This window comes from Ammospiza nelsoni, chromosome 3 (assembly GCF_027579445.1).
Source record: "Ammospiza nelsoni isolate bAmmNel1 chromosome 3, bAmmNel1.pri, whole genome shotgun sequence".
In the NCBI taxonomy this organism is placed as follows: Eukaryota; Metazoa; Chordata; class Aves; order Passeriformes; family Passerellidae; genus Ammospiza; species Ammospiza nelsoni.
In genome coordinates, this window is record NC_080635.1 from 88,431,784 (window position 1) to 88,437,783 (window position 6,000).

Sequence of the window (6,000 nt, forward strand, 5' to 3'; positions counted from 1 at the left end):
TGTGCAGCTGCATTACCAGGCTGCTCTGCCGAGGTTACTCAGCTCTGCTGGCTCTACTTTGTACAGCCTTGCTGTAAAAGCCCAACCACGAGTGGCATGGTATTGCAGGTTGTTCTGAGACTGCTCCAAAGAAACCACTGCCCTCTCAGGAGATGGACTGTGCATTTGGAACTAGATCCAGTACTGTTTTCAGCAGATCTAATAACACAGAGCAGCAATGTTCAGGTAATCTGATGACACACTCCAGTGACTGCCTATGTATCTGCTGTCGTGCTGTGGCACAAACTGCAGCAGGAGTCTGTAGGCACCACTGGGTTTCCTTACACCTCCTGTTCCTCTCAGCACAGAAGGACAAGCCTGTCTTTCCTTTTCTCTTTATTCTGCTTGTCCATTTGTCCTTCATTAAGAAGGCAAGCAGCTTCTTCTGCACTGCACTAAACTGAAGTCTCTGGACTTGGATCTGTCACAGCAGCGAGGGAGGGCACTGTGCAATGTGGTGCTGGTGCCACAGACCAGGGACCTTGTTACTGGCATCAGCATGGGAAAGCAGAGACCAAGGCCAGAAGTTACAGCACTGTTGTAGTGTGTTTTTAAGTTTCTCAGTTTGCTCCCCCATTTTATGTATTTTCCCCCTAATGTTCTTTGAAAATGGTTCCCTCCTCTCCAGTTTTCCCGCCTCAGAGTTTTTTACAGTTACGTTACTATGGTTACCCCTTCCCCTGCAGCTGCCCGTCACTTAAGTTATGTAACTTCCCCTCCCCTACCCTACCTTATAAGTAAGTTTTCCCTCCTCCCTGGGCCCAGTCAATCACCCCTCACTCCTCCCTGCTTTCGAGAACCTTCTTCCCACTGGGGGTTGTGGTTGGCTGGTGTCCCGGGGCCCCTCCTTCACTTCATGTTTATTGGTTATGCTCTTATGTCAAGTACCTCCCTTTTGTTTTCTTATTGGATAGCTGGGTTTCCCTCCCTTCTCCACCCCTCTCCTTTAAAACCTTGGTTCACCCCCTAGTCGGGGCCATTTGCTGCTGGTTTTCTTTCCACGTGTTGCTCTCCATGAACCATCAGTAAACCAACGTGTTAACCCCAGCAAGTGGTCGCCTCTTCACTTCGTCTCTCTTGCGCAATATCCTGCTCCGTCATCCAGCCCAGCCCGAGGCCCGGACGCCAAGGGGGGCTGGCCTCTGATGCGTGGAGGGTGTCGGCCATCTCTCCCTCTCTGCTAGCCGGATTTAGGGCCACGTACGCCCTCGCGCACAGCACGGTGTACATTAACCAGAAGCAAGTTGTCATTGACTGTCCTGAAAACCCAAACGTTGTTTTTGTGGGGCCACCAGAAACAGGAAGGCAACAAATGAGAGGCAGCAGCAGACAGGGAACTTGTGTGTTTGGGCAGAGTCCTGCAGGGACACCCACAACCTGTGGCAGGAACTCCTGCTTATTTTATGGTGTTATTTATGCATCTTAACCTTATGGAAACAATGGACCCTGGTGCTGTACAACTCACTTCAAAGCACTGAGACCGGAATAATTTTACTGCTGTTTTCTGAATTACCTTTTTGCTTGCTGCCTTTTAGCTCCTTCCTTTTCCTTCCTTCCAAACGTTTTCTGAATTACCTTTTTGCTTGCTGCCTTTTAGCTCCTTCCTTCTCCTTCCTTCCAAACTAATTTTGTGGCAAAAAAGTGCATGTTTTTATTGTTGTTGATAATAAGTGAAAATTGCTTTTTACACCCTTTCCAATTACCTTCAAAGCTGCTAAGCAGAAGTTCTTACAAAGTGAGAAAGACAAAGAAAGTCGGAATGTTCTTGTCCATTCCTTCCACAGTATGTGCATGACTCCACCTTGACAAAGGTAGCAAATTGATCTGGAAAGGTCCATACGAAGAACTACAACTTAAAGAGAGCTGCTAAAATAGTGTCCTAGTGCTCTAACTGGCAGCAGTTTTCATGCCTTGTTCAAAAGTTCACTGCCTGCACCCTGCTCAGAAATAAATTCCCACTATCTCCTCTTCATCTGGTGAGCTTTCTCTCCTTTCCACGTGTATGGATTACAGTTTAGTTCTCTGGCTTTGCAAATGATGATTTCCATTCATAGCTGCTGTTTAATTTTGCTGTTTAATTTCCTCCTCCTCATTTAAAATGTAAAATATTTGAACTATGTAAGTTTTAAGCAAGTACAAGCAAGAGATGCTCTTATAAATGACCTTGGACATAAAAATGGTATTTTTCTACCTTTGCTGCATATTGTGCACAATATTTGGGCACACAGAATTACTAATATCTCTTGATTCCTTAAGGGATCCCTTAAGTCAAATCACAGAAATTAATCTCTAGAAGATTTTGTACAGGAAACTAGAAAAAAGCAACATCAACAAAAGGGGCAGTACTGGCTACTGGCATTAACACTTGGTCATGCAGCTTCTCTGAGGCACATGTGGAAAAGTGAGGATTGAGTATCACTTTTATGAGAGACCATCCCAGAGGTGGAGATTGCTGCTGACAGCAATAGCTGAACTCACTAGGGCTTTTTTCTTTTTTTTTTTTTTAAGCCATAAAATTCACTTATCTATATACAAAGAATTTGTGCAAAGGGACTTTTCAGCCATGACTATAGCAACAATTACAACATCTATTAGTCACATAACAGCAAAAAAAAGAAATCAGAAACATGAAACTACTTGGAATGCAAAGTTTAAGCTGCTTCTTTCACTCCTATTCAACAAACTGTTCAAAAGAAAAAAAAAAACCTGAATTAGTCATCTTACTCGGAACAAACAACTTCTTAGGGAAAATCATTAAAAATTTGGCTGGATTTGTGATAAACATCTACTGTTTATCACATATCATACCCACCATCTAATGAAACACAGAGAGAAAACAGAGGACAAGATGGGAAAGGGCTTTGTGCAGGTCCAGGATGCACAATGACTTTACACATTGCTCTCATCCATTTTCTGTCCCTGTCTTTGACAAACTATGGAAATAATTCACAAAGTGAAGAGACTTCCAGCCATCTTCAAACTTGGTTGAACAGCCCCAAAGTATCCCCAGGTGAGAGGCTGTGGGGCAGTCAGCTGTGTCCGTTTTCCAGCATTTGTTTCCTGCCACTGGCTCTTCATTGGTATGAAACCAGAGCTTTGCTGTAGTCTACAGGCAGCAGAAGACTTGGCCTGACTTTCAGGACGTTGAGAAATCAGCAGTTTCTACAGAGATGGAACAGAGAACCATCCCTACTATGCTGTGTGTGCTCCAGCATAACTCCAGGAATCACTGTGTCACCTGAGCTGCTCAAAGGGCAAGTTCCCATTTGAATCGTGTGGGAACTTGAGCAACCATTCCTAAGCACAGGTTTGAAAGGGACATGTATAAGGTGCTGAAATTGCTCTCTGGACAGACACTGTCTGTTTGTCCTGGATGTTACTAGCTCCTATTTCATGTGCTGTGCCTTCATATTTAGCACAGTTGCGTGAAATTTAAAAAATGTTCCAGAATTGTAAAGTTGGGAGTTACAAACTTCAAAAGTCACCTGAACCTACTGCTTGTCTGAATTGCTTCTTTCTGCTCCAAGCTGTGTGCAGTTTGCACCCAAATTGTGCTTTAGTTTTGCCTTAGGGCGGTTTTTAAATTTTTATTTTGTTAGAAGAAAGTGCTCTGTAGTGACCTTAATAAGTAAGAGATGGACTCCTATGTTACAAAAGGTCTCAAAAATCACTTTGGGAAGCTAATACGACACAGCCAAAAGATCTCTTATCATCTTCAGCGGTAACTGAATACCAGCCCTAAAATGAGTGGAAAATCTCAGGAACAACTTGCCAACTATTTTCAGAGCGCTGAAATGAGCTGTGCATGCTGAGATCATTAACAAGACCAAGAAAAAAATGTGTTCAGTGCAGTTTCCCATCTATTAGATTACTCTGCCTCTCCAGCAGTCTCCAGAGAAAGCCTCTGGCTGCTTCTTAAGGTCACTGAATCATTTCGCTGCAATAAATGCTCGGGCTAGCTGGAAACGCTGGCGGGGCTGCCCGTGCTCGGCGCTGCCGTGTCAGTGAACCACGGCCCGCCCGTGTCAGTGTCAGTGTCAGTGTCAGTGAGTCACGGCCCGCCCAGCTCACGGGTGAGCGCGCACCGCGCTCTGCCCGCCCTCCCCGCCTTCCCTTCTCCTTCTCCTTCTCCTTCTCCTTCTCCTTCTCCTTCTCCTTCTCCTTCTCCTTCTCCTTCTCCTTCTCCTTCTCCTTCTCCTTCTCCTTCTCCTTCTCCTTCTCCTTCTCCTTCTCCTTCTCCTTCTCCTTCTCCTTCTCTTCTCCTTCTCCTTCTCCTTCTCCTTCATGAGCTTTTACTTTCCTAACAGTATCGAGCTGATTGAGATCTGTGTCTTTTACTGTCTGTGAACGAAATGAGAACACAGACCATAAAAGAGGGGGGAAAAAATAAGAAAAACCCCACAAAACATGATTTGGGCTCCCTAATCTTGGTAGTCTTTGCCTTTGCCACGTGTAGGCAATTACAGGAAGGAGTCAGCAATGTTGCTGTGGGGCTCTGGCAGAGCAGGAGAACAAAGCGTCCCAGGGCAGGAACAAAGCTGCCTTCCGCACCACCTGATAGCCTGGAGCCAGCGAGCACTGACAGTCAGGACACTGAGGCATGCCAGGGTAAGGGTAGGTGACATGCATGCTTTAGCACTCCGTGTAATCAGTAACAGAGGGAATTGTAGGTGACATCAGCCACCATTCTGTCACAGAGAACAGCACCATCTCCCAGATGCAATCCAAGAGAGCACTGATGAAGAAGGCCAATGTATCTTTGATAAATGTCTTTATTTCTGTCAGTAGGGGATAGCAGGCTGTTCCCTTGGTGAAACAAATTCCAAAAAACATCACCTTGACGATATATTCTCTCCTTATCCCCAAGTGTGCAACACATTTCTCTTCCAGCTTTGTTCTTTTATGCTTATAACTTGCCTTTCTTTAAGGCTTGTTCTTCTATTTGATTGAATCCTTGTAGGAGAGTGTCATGGTTTGGGCCTGGCACAGAGCCAGTGCCCCCATGAGAATACCCCCTCCCTGGTGTCTGCTGTGAGATGTGACCAGGAATAAGCAAAGCAGGCTCCAGCTTAGAAATAAAGAAAACTTTATTACCTAAACTACAAGAAAAGAAGGAAAAAAACTATAAGGGAAAAATTGAAAACATTACAAAAAACACTTTCCTCCTCCCCACCACCAAAAATTTCCCAATCCGATTCATTCTCCCAAATCACCAACTGCCCAGTCTGGCACCACCCTTTAGAATACTCAAACTTCAGTCCATGAAGAGAAGAGGAGTCCTTCTTGCACCATAGGCTTCCCCTGGAAACACGCTGAAACCTCGTGTGCTTCCATGTCACTCGGCACCGCCCGGAAAGTCCTTTTGCTGCTTGTGACATCTTCCTTCCATGCCCAGTGCTCTCACCACTGTGCATGGACCAGAGCTGCTTTTAGGGTTGTCTTTTAAGGATGCCTTGTCTCACTCCAAAAAGGCACAGTCTCTGCTTTGGGACATCTGTCCCCCCCATTTTTTTCCACCCCCTGGGGCCGAGGGGTCCCCACAATGAACCCTCCTGGTTCTGAGGCACTGCCTCCCCCTAAATGCAGTCTCTGTGTCACAGGAATAAAACTGGGTGAGTCTATGGCTACACAAGAAAAGTCCAGCCAAAAGGCCACTCCAATCATCTCTCCCCACTCAGCCAGTCTTCTCCACGTCCTTTGGGCCTAGTTCTTGGTTATCTCATTTCCTATCTTTCTTCCTATTCAGCTCCGAGGAGGATCAGCATTTTTGCAAGGTCCCAATCATGTAAGAAAAAGAGTTAAAAATTTCAGTCTCTGTCTGTCCCAGATCTCCGGCACTCCCACACTCGCTGCTGCTCCTGCCGGCACCTCCTTGCTGCATTCCCCCACCTTCCTTTTCCTCCTGGGCCGGCTGCTATCACATTCGTCGTCGCCGGCTCTCCCTCTCTCTCTCCTGGGGGT